Here is a 15986-nt window from a genome sequence, read left to right on the forward strand (position 1 = left end):
TGAATTTCTCTGAGTTTTGGACCGTTGGTTGCACAAAACAAGACACCTGTTGACATCTGCTTGCGTTCTAGAAAATTGTGCATTTCTCACCATCTTCTAATAATTGACAGACAAAATAATGAATTGGTAATGAAAATATTCATGTTAGTTGCAGCCCCAACGAGCAGCTGTTTGAGGGGTTCTGCATGCGAGCATCAAATACATAATATATAGATACACAGTATTGAAATATGATTAAATATTATCATCCAACCATTATTACGTGACTGATGCGATACCTATAATTACTCATGAATCATAAATTAGTCGTGGCCCATTTCTGAGATAATCTGTCATTGTTCATTATAAATCCAGCTATGTGGATCAGCCAGAGGAAAATCATCTAGTGGTTGAACAGTTTGGTTTATTGGGTCGATGATACAGCGAAGAGAGGATGTGTAACCAGATGGCCGTCAGCCTCACACGACTCCTCGCCCTTTGACCTGTCAACAGAGGAGTTACTGCAGGAGTGTTTACACAATCAGTACACATGCACTTTGTCTCCTCTGTCAGCACCCACACACAGTGACTTCTGCGACGGACGTGAGTAAGAAGTGTCTGAATCAGAAAGCTGAGCGGGCAGCTTTTTAAAGTTCAGTCTGCTGAACATAACCAGGTAATGGACTGATGCCTGATCTATACTCCTATGTGTTCTGTGCGGGCACCTCTCGCACAGTACTGTGGTGGATTGCTCGTAGCATATCACGTCTTTTTTAGTTTTCAAATCCTTTGTTAGTCAGTCTTTGATTTATTTTATAGACGTGATTCAATAGTTCGATATAAATTAGGCCCAAACTCAGATTTTAGTCAGATTTTAAGGATTACAGGTACTTGAATCCAAAAGCACAACTTGGAGACAAAATACAAGTTTAGTTCTTTTACTTGAGTTCAGGCAGGGTCAAAACCGTGAGGTCAGTCAAACAGGCGAACAAATCCAATAAGGGGCAGGCCAAAATCCAAGGTTGAAAAACAGGCAGACAGGGTCGGAACAGGCAGATCATGAACAATATAAAGTTACGCTGGAGAACTTGGCAATAACACACAAGACAATCTGGCAGGGAACAAGTGCAAGTGAGGAGACCTAAATAGTGAGGGCTAATGAGGGGATGGGCTGCAGGTGAGATGGGTGTGGAGGACCAGGTGAGGGGAATGAGAGATGATCGGGTGTGAATGGTAGGATCTGAAATGACAGGAGAGTTAATTAAACAAGCAGACAGGATGAAAACAAACTAATATGAAAGGGAATTCATGACACAGATATTCACATTTCATCTCTACGGCTCTGTGGAAGCTCTGCACAAGCTTTTCCACAGTATAAATTAGGCATGAGAAGCATTGAGTTCAATCACAAGCTGCAGATTGTTGTTCTTTTTGTTGTTCTTTTTCTCAGATTGTTGTTATACGGCCCATATGAAGGTCTCAAGGACAATACCAGCATTTTTGTCATAACTAAAACATCATGAACTCCACTTAACATTTTTGTGAACTATTTCTTAATGCAGCTTGAATGTTGATGTATTTTTCCAACCCTTCTGGTCAGATACTTCTTTCTATTCATTTCTGTGCTGCATGGAAATCAATTATCAGGCTCTGAGGCTCGCTTGAGTTGCGTAATCTATTACATCATCTTGTTTGTGGCAATGTAGCTGAAGTGCAGAACAATTGGAAAAGAATGCACAATAATGTAGACTTTGATGAATATTTCAACACAACCAAATTTTGTCTGAAACCAATGGCGACCTTGAATGTCAAAAACAAATCAAATATCAACAACATTGTGTTCCAAAAGGTTGGCTGTAATATAATGTATATAATGTATATATGTGATATGTGAAAAACATACATACATGCAACTACTGGTGGAATCATGCAGGGTGATCAGTAGGAAGGAGGTCGTGTAATGATTGACTTCAGATAGCTTTGCTTTTTTCACTTATTCTCTCCCAGGAACACAGGAACATACATTCACTAACCTAAAGCTTCAGTCTCTTTTCATTGCACCTTGTCTCATGGGGTATCAGAAGAAGATTTTTTGAGGATACTATGAACTACATAGACCATTTTTCATTCTATTCTATATTGAATCAAAACATTAAAGATCCCATGAAACATAAAAATCACAACTTTAGTGCTTTTTGTGTACACTTGTATATTGTGTCATGTTACCAAACATATCCTGAGCAATCCATTCATTCTTTTTACAGAGAGGCAAGGAATGCACAATACTGTGGAAACAAATCATCACATTACATTTCAAAAGAGGTTGAATACGTATAAATCTTTATTTTTCATGAGGCCTCCGTGGGTCCGTGACACTTAGTGTCACCAACTACAGAAACTCCAATGACATCACATCTGATGGTGACAGACTGGCGACAGTGGCCAACAATCATCACACTGTGATGTCCTATTCGAGCAAAAGAGCAAGAGGCAGTTGATCATTTCAAACCACCATTTCTCCTGGTCTCAGCACATTGATAACATCATTAAAACAATGGGAACATGCATAAGCATCAGCATGAAGTGTTGACCTATGTCCCTCCAGATGCTGTGGACACGGATACATCATCACCTGTTCCAACCAATTTTGCTGCACGGCAAAATTGGCTCACAGCAAGAGGGACCCGGGTTCGATCCCCGATCCCGGGTGGTCCTTCGGTGTGGAGTTTGCACTTTCTCCCCGTTGCAGCGTGGGTTCCCTCCGGGTTCTCCGGCTTCCTCCCACAGTCCAAAGACATGCAGCTTAGGTTATTTGGAGACTCGAAATTGAGCGTGAATGTTTGTCTGTCTCTATATGTGCCCTGTGATAAACTGGCGACCTGTCCAGGGTGTACCCTGCCTTCGCCCAATGTCAGCTGGGATCGGCTCCAGCGCCCCGCGACCCTGAACAGGATAAGCGGTTTGGATAATGAATGAATGAATGAAATATCTCAACAGTTATTGAATTGCCTCAAAATTGAGGTAGAAATCTATGGTGACCACAAGAGGAGCCTCAATGACTTCGGTGATCCCCTGACTTTTACTTTAGCGCCATCATCAGGTCAACATTTAGATTTGTCAAATACTTTGGTTTATGACAACAATACTTGCAAAAACTACTGACATTCCCATTCAGCCTCAGCGACACTTGGCTTAGCATCAGCATGTACCCATTCAGTCTTGTTGTAAACAATGTTTTTTAAATGTTTTATGTTTGTTATGTTTTGTATTCCTTACATAGTTTTTCTCTCTTTTATGTGTGTATTGATAGATCCAAGGAGGCTACCACATCAGCTCATATTAAGTCTTGTGAAAGAGTCTAAAATGTTTAAGTTAAGGTTAAAAAGTTAAAAGGAGGTTAATGAGGTTCAAGTCTTTGAAAAAGTACGGTATAAGGGTACCTACCTGCTAGAGGAGCCTTTTTGAGAGATGACTCCTGTGATTTATTAGTCATGCCTGCAGAGGTCGGAACAGGGAGCTGATGCATCGATGATGCTGCCAGAGAGAAAGCATCGTGTCCGAGCATCCATATTGATATTTTCAGGGCGCCAACACAAAACCATTAATGCAATGCTCTGCACCAGTCGAGCACACAACATCACTCAGTCAAAACCACTTTATTTTTTATCTTTATTCTAATTGTATAAAAGCAGATGGTGTGGAAACAGCAGAGTTAGAACACAACATATTAAATAAAAGCCCTGGTGCATGCTGGGAGGCTTCCCTCCACCGCCCCCTGCCGGGATATCATCTGGCTCAGTGATAGAGCGGGTCGTGAGTCCATGTCGATGTGTCCTTGGGCAAGACCCCAAATTGCTCCGTAAGCTGTCATCAGTGTATGAATGTAGTATAAAAGCACTTTGAGTGGCCGGAAGACTAGAAAGGTGGTTCATAAGTACAGGCCATTTATCAGTGTGAAATGGCTGATAGTATTACTATGGAGTAAATAGTTGGCTTGTGTGTACTTACAGAGGTATACATGTGCTGCTTGTTAAATATTGCTTTGCATATTGAAACTGCCCCCCCCCTCTGGAACACATCACAAAATCAACATCATTTCTGAGCCTACGCACAATGAAGTGTTCATTAGTGTCGAGCCGCGACTCTTCTTCTACAGTGGAAATCTCTCAGATCTCTCTGCTTTGGTTATTATTCCTTCATGTCGAAGATCAAATGTGTGGTATGCATGCTAATCTTCACACATTGTGAAGTGGGCATCTATAATGCACACACCGTCAGGTTGTGGGTGTGCGAGTCCTAATGCCGCCCTCATGCGACTCATTCTGTCGGAAGTGACGAGAGGAAAAGCAGCGTCTCGCTGCAGTGAGACTGACAGACAGGCCAGAGCAGGAGAAAGAAATGAACAATTTACTGATGAGAAGACTGGGTGTTCTCAGGTTCTTGTCATAGACATTGCACATCCCAGTGTTCAGCTCATGCATAACATGTCTGGCACTGCTTCAAAAATTCTATTTGTTCACATACCAGCTGTCGTATGACGATATCAAAGGTTTTTCTCTCTGAATTTTAGTGTAAAGGTTTACTTTTTTATTTGGTTGTAAACTTGTGAGGACATGTCAATGTTGTGTTTAGAGCTTGTTTCCGCCGGCACAAAAAACTAGTTAATACAGGTTTAAGGATAATTCACTAGTGCTGCTTATCTAAGAACATCAATTGAGAGTTGACCTCCTGCACTCAGGTCATTTTGATTTGCTTACTAAGCATGAGCAACTGTTGGCAATCACATGTCAATACAACCCTTAAAGCGAGCCTGTTGTCTGGTCATTTTGTGGAATGACCTTATGCCCACATGTTATTTGATCAAACAGCACATTTCATTCACAGGACAAGGCATGAATTTACAGGCATGTCGGACAGGGTTTTTCTTTCCTTCTGTCATTATTTCCAAATCGTCATTAGTGGACAAAGTATGATTTCACCCTCAAGGAATTATTTTAATGCTCAATAAACCATAAATCTGTTTGAATAAGTTAAAACTTGATAAAGTGTTATTGTAAGATAGTAGAATACTGCATGCATTTTGAACATCAGCAAAATGAAGCAAATGAAAATAAAAGGTGACAGATACTACAGTATATACAACCTAAAGAATAGTAACTACAAAGCGCACTGACACAAACTATAACAAATAAGTGATGGCTTGTTTGCTGTCTTCCCAGGAATTAGACAGGTTGGTATTGGCTTGGTCTCTCTGCTTTCAGTTGATAGAAGGGTCCCGTGTTAGCGTGATGCAGAAGCTGAAGGAGTGGGAGGCAACCTGTTCTCACTCCTAACGCGCCGGTATGGTACCGGTTCCTATACGACCGGTATCTACCGGACCGAAATGCAACGCAGATTTCGGTGCTTCCTTTCGGTGCCTGAGCCGATTGAAATACGTTTTTTACACTACTCTGATGACTCCGTCCTAGGTTAGCTCGTCCTAGGACCGAGGCTAACGATAGCCTCGGTCCTCCGCTCCTTACTCATAGTATTATTACAACCGGACGAGCCGTGCGCGCTTAGAAACAAATCCCTCCATCATTCTGGCGAAGCTTCGGCCATTATTTTTTCAAAAAAACAAAAAAGGAGAACGAGATCTGTCATACTGGCAGGATACTGACTTCCTCCATCGAAATCCGGGTACTTAGCGCTAACATCCACAAACCTTCTTCTTCTTCTTCTTCTTCTTCTTTGAGGTGTAGTGGTGGTTGGCAAATGACGAACTGGCGCATTAGCGCCACCAACTGGTTAAATAAAATAAAATAAGTCAGGAGAGGTCGTATTTTGAGAAGGCAAATATGCTCATATTTCTGCAAAATAATTGCTGAAGTTTGAAGCTGTAGTGTGTGTACAGAGTGTGTGTGTGTGTGTTTTGTATTTAATTTATCTATATTTATTTAAGTATACTGTAAACTGTTAACAGTTAATATATTGTTCATAGTTTGAAGTTAAAACGTTTGAAGCTGTAGTTTGAAGCCAAGTGTTTTGTATTTATTTATATTTATAGTATACTTTAACAGTTAATATATTGTTCAATTTGAAGAAAAAAGTAGGCACCGGTATCGTTTTAAAAGTATAGTTTTAGCACCGGTATCGGAAAAAACCCAAACGATACCCAACCCTACTCTTCACTCATCAAACTTATGAAAGTCTTTTCCCTTTTTACTTTTTAAAATTTATTTTGTATGTAACTCAACAGAAACAGTTGACACCTGTCGTGCCAAAAAGTGAAGTGAAGTGAAGCCGCTTGCGCGAGCAAACTCACCCTCTTAAAGCTGTATCACCCAGTAGTCTATGACGGCTCTTATCGAGATCAAACGGTCATGACGTGCAAAAACACATAATATATGTCGTTGGTAAAGACATGTCTTTGTGAAATATAACTCTCATGATTGAAATCAAGGCATTTTGAAAACAGGATTAAATGACTACAGGCCCGTCACCCTGACGTCTGAACAAGCTCAAAACTGTGGAGATGACAGTGGACTTCAGGAGGAGCCCCCCAACACTGCCCCCCCCTCACCATACTCAACAGCACTGTGTCTGCTGCCTTCAGGTTTCTGGGATCCACAATCTCCCAGGACCTGAAGTGTTGCCCCAACATCGACACCATCAGGAAGAAGGCCCAGCAGAGGTTGTACTTCCTGCACCAGCTCAGGAAGTTCAACCTGCCTCAGGAGCTGCTGATCCTGTTCTACTCCTCCATCATCCAGTCTGTTCTCTGTTCTTCCATCACTGTGTGGTTTGGATCGGTCATTAAACTGGACAGAAACAGACTACAATGGACTGTCAGGTCTGCAGAGAGGATCATTGGTGCCTGCCCTCCATCCTCCATCAATTTGTCCATCGACAACTTTATTTTTCTGAGTTCATGTAGTAGAACTTGTTGGATGATGTGGACCAAACGAAGAAACTCCGTCGTCCCTAAATTTGCTCCGAAACTCTGCACTCATCTGGGGAGAAAGGAAGAGAGGGGCCACATAGGAATATTTGCATCACATTCACATACATTTGGACCTACTATTACAATAACTACTACAACATCAAATACAACAATAACAACTACCATGACATTGTTATGGCAAACTTTACTATGACTTTTTATGATATACTTCATTGTTTATTTAATAAGCATACCATACTAAGACTTTTCATATTTATGGCATACTATATGATACTTTTAAGACATTTCTATGACAAACTATTCTTTGAATTTAAAATGACAGTTTAATCCAAGTAGACTAGGACAAGTTTTTGTTTGTCTTTTGTGGCAATCCAAACTATTATATTTGTAGGTCATTTTCAAAGTATACGACACTATGATGTTTTTATGCCATTTTTATGATTTTTATTATAATTTTTAATGGTATTTTTCATGACATTTTTGTGACTCTTTTATGGCATACTACAGCCTGACTTCTGTCATGGGATAAGATGCTTGGACATTTTAATTCTTATAGCATACTATAATACATTTTATGGCATCGTATACATGGCATACTACAACCTGACATTTTTATGATACACTGTACTGTGATATTTCTTATGACATTTTTATAGTGTACTTCACCATGGCCTTGTTAACGACATTTTTATGGCATACTATACTATGAAAAACAGAGGATCTATTTGATGTTTACTGACCTTTAAATCAACACAATCAAGTTGCATGATATTTGATACAGTAACCAAACACTGTTAGATCATCTCTTTTAGGACTCAATTTATGGCTAACTATGCTGTTCTATTGTTATAGCATGTTATACAATGACATTATAATGACTTTTTCATGACATAATATATCACGCTTTAAATGGAATAGAATACAATGATATTTCAATTACATTATTTATGGCATACTGTACTATAATATTTTGTGACATACTACATTGTGATGTTTCTAATAGTATACTATGCTATGATATTTAGATTATATTTTAATGACTTTTTTATAGCATACTATATTATGATATTTTTATGACATTTTTGTGGCATACAATGCTACGGTATTTTTATTATGTTTTTACGACATAGTATACTATGAGTTTTTAATTATAATTTTATGACTTTTTTTATAGCATATTATATTTTTATATCATTTCATGGCATAATTTACTGTGACTTTTTACTGACTTTTTTTTGACAAACTATACTATGTTTACTAGAATTTATAATATCATCACATTGCTATTGCATTTGCCAATAATATATCAATATATATCCACAAATTAAGAAGTAACCTGATCTTCCATTACGAGCATATTTTTCATTTTGATAATTCTCATACATGATTCTATTGGTATAATTCCACTTGCTTAAATTTGGCATATAAGAGTAATTAACATGTTCAGCAACAGTTTTATTATTCATGGCGCATGATGCTACTGTTGCTTCATCGCCTGACATTACCAACCGCCTAAATCCTTAAAAGTTACTTAAAGTCTGTGCAGCCCATTATCACACAGCAAGGGAAATAAGAGACCAGCAACAAACACAAAAGCCATTGAACTGCAAGTAGCCTTGATATATAAATGAATCTGTTTGTTAAACCCCTCAATAGTACAGCGATTGCGAGTATAGTGTTTGTTATCAGCTGTTGTTGCCCTCCTGCCTATCTGCCTCGATCTTTTTCTCTCCTCCTTGTTGTTTGAAAGCCGTTTGTTGCTTTCACTAAGTGCTTATCCACAGGTGGTACGTTTCCTTTCACCACGCTGTGTGTCTCAAATGAAATTCAAAAGTGCAGGTGAGACCCAGCACTCTCCACGGACAGGGTTAAATCAACATTCATGGATGCCGCAGAAAAACTTACGTATAACAGATAATTTAACTAACTGATTTTTTAGAAGCTTTATAAAACTAATAAATCCAACAATGACTGTGTTCTGTGATTAGTTGCAGTTATTGTCATTGTGGGTCCAGTGAGACGTATCCCATATGCACTAGTGTTTTGTGTGATTTAAATATCTGAGATTTCCATTTCATCTTTTGTATTTATGTTATGGTGATATAACTATTTATACATTCATGTGACATCACTGTAGCATACATATTCTGATGGCAGTTTGTCCTAATAACACGATTGTGCATTATCTACCGAAGCCCTAAACAAACGTGATTCAAACATTTGTTTTTATACCATTTCGACCTGACTTAATTATAACAATAATTATGTCGTTATCTTGAGAAAACAAGCTTGTTTATCTAGGAATAATAACATAATTCATTTCTTATCATGAGAAAGCAAAAAATTGTTTCCACAAAGTACTACAAATGTAAAGTAGCCAACAGTAAACGCATTCAAACGACCGAGATAGTGATGGACTTGGTGTAGTAAGTGGAAGGATACACAGTCTGTGTGACTACATGTACAACATGAATTATATTGTCAAGAAGTATAAAACATGTTGTTAACAAGGTTATATACAAAATACATATATGGGAATGAGATTAAATGTAATATTTTCACAAGTAGTAAAACATGCAACTTGTGTCCTTTAATGGAAAAAGTGTTTTCAGTATTCATGTGCACAGTCAGTGTGTCCTTGAAATGCAAGGATGGAGGTCCCCATCTCTCTGCACATCGATCTCTGTGCACACTTTGACACTAGAAGGCTGTTTAACATTCATCTGCTGAAGGAGGGAACTTTCTCTGCGCTGAATATACAAATGAAGAACATTTGTATATTGTTTTTCATTTGTATAATGAAAAATATTTGTATATTCAGCGAGGGAGGAGTAGACGCTTTTTTTTTTTTACAACTTATTGATTATTTTGTGAAGACATGAATTATTATTCACAACAGAGTATTTTATGTGAAAAAAGAGTGCAACTCATCTTCACTCAGCAGGACACACACACAGACGCACCTAAACACACGTACCAGTAGGTGGCACTGTTGTGTCACGGGAACAGAGCAGGGGTCCTTGCACCTTGCCAGTGTTCACTTAGTGCTCCACTCATTTGGGTTTGTAATTTAGACCAGAATTAAAGCACAGCCGCTCCTCCATTCATTGCTCTGCTTTACACATCAAAGTCAAATGAGTTGAATGCTTGGAAGGTCATGGAAAGGCTCTTCCTCCTGTTGTCGGTTTTTATGTGTGCTGTGGCTGCTCCACAGTCTGAGCCGGAGAAAACGCAGGGAATCTACAGAAAAGGAGAGCCGTTTTTATCTTTTGTTGCCTTCAATCGTTTTGGAGAGTGTAAACATGTGCATAAAACCCACAAAAAAAGCAAGAAAAACACAAAAAAGCTTTAATCCATCTTTGTGGAGGAAAGAAAAACGTGGGCTTCTATCACAGATTAGCACTTCATTTATTTTTGCAGTAACAGTGAGATACTGTAGGGTTGTTTATTTGCACAAATCTAGAGCTCCAATATCATAGCCGGGATAGTTTCGAATTCTGTTTTAGGGTCTATTTCTCATCAAGAGGCGCCCCAGGAGCTGGAACCGAAACGCTTCTGCACACAGGCTGCACACAGCAGGTTAAGAACAACACCCAGTGAGTCCCCACTGCACAAGTGTCAATGATGAAAATCCACTGAGCAATCAAGTGGCACAGACCTAACACACCCAGTGATCCTCATTAAATGTGCATCAGAGGCAGGTTGACAGAAGGAGGCTGCTTCTGCGTCAAAAGACAAACAATAAGGAAACCGATAATGTTAATTATTAATGTCGTCCCTGCCATGGCCTGTAGAGATGTACAGAGAGAAATATTTACACCTTTTATGTTCAAGCCTCCGTGCGGGAAAAGGGGACGAACTTAGAAGAAAGGGATCTCAAATGGTTTGTGATGTTTTTATTCGAGTAACTCTTGCTGACAGTCCAAAGCATATCACTCTAACTGTGCTGACCTGAGAGTCTGTGCCCACACACACACATATAACTGTGTGTAAAGCCATCCAGGCGATGGCTGATGTCTTGATGTGCTGTTCAACGGCATGACCCTAAAATGTGAGCGTGTCTTTGCTGTTGACAAACAGGATTAGACGTAGCCCGTTTCAACAGAGAACCCGCTGTGTTGCAGCTCTGTCTGCCTGTGTGTCTCACTTGTACTGTATCAAACCAGGTCAGCGGTAAGACAGCAGCAGCGTTCCATTATTATTCCCCTGTCACATTGCATCGGCCCTACAGAATCACGCCATTCTCTCCTGGTTCTTGATACATGTGTTGACTGTTATTTATTTATTTTTTTTACACCTGCAGCTCCAAGGTGTGTGGCACTGTGCCGCTGATCCATCACATCTAATGCATGGTGAAGTTGCTGCTGGCCTGTTAGGGACGTCCATGCGCACACAAACACACACTCACACACACACACACACACACACACACACACACACACACACACACACAGACCACTCCACCACTGCCCTGTCTGATAGAGACGATCAGCAAAGATTTACAGGATCATAAAGGAGACACTGCAGGTGTTGACATAAGCGGCCCAAATAAACGTTCCCTCCCCGAAGTGTCGTCATCGATGTGACTGTAGAGCTGAGACGTTCCTGTTGGATCATTTGAGAAGAGCACACTTTGAAGAATATCATGGCGCAGTGATGAAAACAGCGAGGATTAAAAATCCTGTCAAAAACAAACCAAACAGCAGCACTTGCTGTGGCAAAAGATCTGAGTGTTGAGGAGACGTTTGTAGTATCTTGGATACTTCCGGTTCAGGTAACGGTCATGTTGTGATGACGTCGGCGCTGTGCGCCAGTGAGTGTAAGATACATAAAGAATAAAGATGGACGCACACCGTGCCCTATGAGACAAACTGGTATCATTCATTTTACTTAGACACTTACATGTCAGTAGAAACAGAATATTACATGGTGTCAGAATAGCTTGGTTCTCACTTCGACCTGACGACGGAAGATGGAGAACACAGGCGACCCCACGCCACGGATGGATTGGGATACATCTAACCTGCCCGAAGCATGGAGAAAGTTTCGCCAGCATGTGGAGCTAATGTTCTCCAGCCCGCTAAGCGCTAAAGAGGAGGAAGAAAAGTGCAGCTATCTACTCCTGTGGATCGGTGAAAAAGGCAGAGATGTATATAATACATGGACCCTCACGGCAGATGAGAGAAAGGTACTGCAAACGTAGTATGCGAAGTTTGAAGCATATGTAACGCCCAAAGCTAACCCCATTTTCGCGCGATATAAATTTCACGAAAAGATACAGAAGGATTGTGAAAGTTTCGACCAGTTTGTGACTGAGCTAAAGCTGCTAGTAAAAGACTGCAACTACCCTAACGGTGATGAGATGATTAGAGACAGGATCGTTTTCGGTATAAACTCTCCAAGAGTCCGGAAAAAACTACTCTGTCACGGTCTGGATCTAACGCTCGAGATAGCGATTGACATTGCACGCTCACACGAGCTATCACAACAGCAGCTAACGACTATGGGTTGCCCCGCCGCTAATACAGCTAGCCAGTCTGTTCATGCAGTTAGCAGAAGGCCGTTCAGTTCCGAACAAAGATACCACGGGCGCAAATTAACTGGCGGGAACGATAGCAGCAGTGCCACCCGCAGAAAAGAGTGTGGAGCATGCGGAAGAGAACACGGTCGCACGGAAGAATGCCCCGCAAAAGGACGTCAGTGTAACAAATGCAAAAAGCCCAACCACTTTGCTAATATGTGTAGGACAAAAACACAGTATCAGCCATTAAAATACAAGCCCAAGAAAGTCCATGCTGTTTCAGAAAGCACGGAACAGGCACCAGTGGATCTGTACATTGACACTATTGTAATGTTCCACTTACGAGTCGGAGACAGGGTCCTTTCAAGAGGTTTATTCACAGCAACCGTCACTCTTATTGCCGAGGAACTCTAGCGAACATTATTCGTCGGTTTCTACAGTGTGTTTTACACAACAACAAAAACTCTCCTTCCGGTTCCGGTCTAACCCCACAATGACTAGCTCCCGACACAGAACAGGCAACCCCCTGTACAGGGTCGCTACACTACCCTCCCACTACAAAGTTCCTTGCCCCCAAGGAACAACCCGAGCAACGTAAACAATGTACATGAACACTCCCACACAATGCAGATGGGAAAACATGAGTACATTTTATTTTTTTATTTTTATTTTTTTTGAAGATCAGGGTGGACTACCGTCACTTCCAGTGAGACCAGGGCGCATTCTTGCCCTCTCTGGAACCTAAAGTCTCACTCTTAACTATCTGCCATCCCAGATGGAACAACAAAGTCTCTGAACCGTCCCGGGGGCCTTCTCTGTCTTTGCGGCCGGGCCGCTCGGGGGGTTGTGTCCAATGGGCCAGGGGGAGAGAAGGGGAGCGACTCAGCCTCTGGTGGGCAGCTTCCGCCCTGAGGGTCAGGGAACCCGGACATGGGTGCCGTGAGGTTCCTGAGTGCTGGTGACACAGGCACCGCAGCCCCCTGCGTAATCCCAGGGGCGCTGGCCAGGGAGTGGGCAGGAGGAAGAGGCTGCGGAGGAGGTCCACGTGCCCCAGATGCCAGTGGAGAAGAGACCCCTCTGTAAGGGGCCAGCCTGTCTCTATGGAGCACCACTCTCCTTCCCTTAGGAGGTAGCTGCACCCTGTAGACGACCTCGCCCACCCTCTCCAATACTCTGCAGGGGCCAGCCCATTGACTGTCGAGCTTTGGGCACCGGCCCTTCTTTCGCTGGGGGTTGTAGACCCAAACCAGGTCTCCAGCCTCAAAGTGCTTTCCTTTTTCCCTCACGTCGTAGTTGCCTTTTTTTGTCTCATGCCAGCACTCAGCTGCTGTTTCCGGGCAAAAACGTGGGCTGATTCGAGGCGGTCCTGCAGCCTCCGGGCATACTCAGGACCTGGGGCAGTGTCTGGGGACTCAGGTGGCCGTCCAAAAGCCATTTCTGTGGGGGTGCGGAGCTCTCTCCCCAGCATGAGGAGACCGGATGTACAGGATGAGGACTCTTGCACCGCAGAGCGACACGCCATGAGCACCAAGGGCAAATGCCTGTCCCAGTCATGCTGGTGCTGCGAAGTGAGGATGGCAAGCTGCTGGCCCATGGTGCAATGGAATCTTTCCACCAAACCGTCACTCTGGGGCCGCAGGGGAGAGGTACGAGTCTTGTGCATGCCCAATCTTTCACACATGGCCGCAAACACTCGAGAATCGAAGTTCCTCCCTTGGTCGCTGTGTATGGTCTCCGGTACTCCGAAACGGCTGAACATGCCTCCCGCCAGGGCCTCCACGACTGTCTCTGCCTCCTGGTCTGGGAGGGCGTACGCCTCTGGCCATTTTGTGAAATAGTCTATGGCGGTGAGGACGTAGCGGTTTCCTCCGTCTGAGCGAGGCAGTGGACCCACCACATCCACGGCCACCCTTTCCATCGGTGCCCCCACTGGAAACTGCTGCAGTGGAGCGTGGGAGCAACCTGGGGGACCCTTTCTTGCCATACAGGGGTCACAGCAGAGGCAAAAGTCCTCCACGTCCCTCCTGCACTGTCACCAGTAGAAGCCTTGACGGAGGCGACGGAGTGTTTTAGAAACACCAAAATGTCCAGACCCTGCAGCTCCATGCATGGCTTCCAGCACCACCTCACGTAGGTCCTTTGGACCACCATCTGCCACCTTGCCTCCCCTGTTGCTGGCTCCTTCCACGCCCGCTGCAGCACGCCTTGACTCAGGCGCAGAGATCCAAACTGAGACCAAAGCCCTTTGGTTGCTTTGGAGGACACTGCCACCTCTTCCCACGGTGGCCGCCGCTGTGCCTCCACCCACTGCCATACAGGCTGTAAGTCTGCATCCTGCACCTGGTGATGTCTCCACTCTGCCCAGTCCACTGTCTGCAGCTCCCGGCATATGAACTCCACCTGTCGAACTGCAGCACAGCCTCCCTCCTCTTCACACAGTTCTTTCTCGCGGGTCTCCCTCCGCTCGCAGTAGCGGCACCGGTCTACGGCACATGGGCGGCGTGAGAGTGCGTCTGCATTAGTGTGGCGTACCCCTGCCCGGTGCTCCACGTTGAAATCGAAAGCCTGGAGCTCCTCCAACCACCTGGCCACCTGCCCCTCCAGCTCCTTGAATGTCATGAGCCACTGCAGAGCAGAGTGGTCCGTCCTCACAGTGAATGGCAGGCCACACAGATAGTACTTGAAGTGCCTGATTGACAGCACCACTGCCAAGAGCTCCCTGCGGGTGACGCAGTAGCGGCGCTCAGCTTTGTTGAACGCCCGGCTGAAGTACGCCACCACCCGCTCTCCCTCGGGTCCCGCCTGGGAAAGTACTCCTCCGACGCCTGCTCCGCTAGCGTCCATGTCCAGCGTGAAGGGTAAGCTGGGGTCGGGTGGGGCAAGCGCCGGAGCCTCACTCAGGGTGCACCGAAGGCTGCTGAACGCCGTCTGGCATTGCTCTGTCCACGAAAAGTCTCTGTCCTTCTGCAGCAGCTGAAACAGGGGCGCAGCAGTGCAAGCAAACCCTCGCACAAACCTTCTGTAGTACGAGGCCAGGCCCAAAAAACTCTTCAGCTGTTTTTGGTTGGTGGGGATGGGCCAGTCAGTGACTGCCTGCACCTTTTCCTGCATGGTGCCCATGCCTTCCCCCCCTACCCGGTGTCCCAAAAAGGATACCTCTCTCTGCATGAAGTGACACTTATCCGGGTGCAGCTTCAGGCCTGCTGCTCTGATCTTTCCCAGCACCACCCGTAGTGACGCCAGGGCTTGCTCGAATGAGTTACCATGAACCAGGATGTCGTCGAGGTAAACCAGACACTGCTGACGTGGGACCCCTTCCAACACCTTGTCCATCAACCTTGCGAAGGTGGCAGGGGCATTACAAAGTCCAAAACTAAGGACCTTGAACTGCCACAGTCCCCGTCCAGTGCAGAAAGCTGTTTTGGGCCGGGCCTCCGGGGCGAGTGGCACCTGGTAATACCCACTGCGGAGGTCCAAGGAGGAGAACCAAGAGGACCCCGAGACCAGGTCCAGAGACTCGTCAATGCGGGGCAGTGGGTATGA

This window comes from Anarrhichthys ocellatus, unplaced genomic scaffold, assembly GCF_004355925.1.
Source record: "Anarrhichthys ocellatus isolate YVR2014 unplaced genomic scaffold, GSC_Weel_1.0 scaffold66, whole genome shotgun sequence".
Lineage (NCBI taxonomy): Eukaryota > Metazoa > Chordata > Actinopteri > Perciformes > Anarhichadidae > Anarrhichthys > Anarrhichthys ocellatus.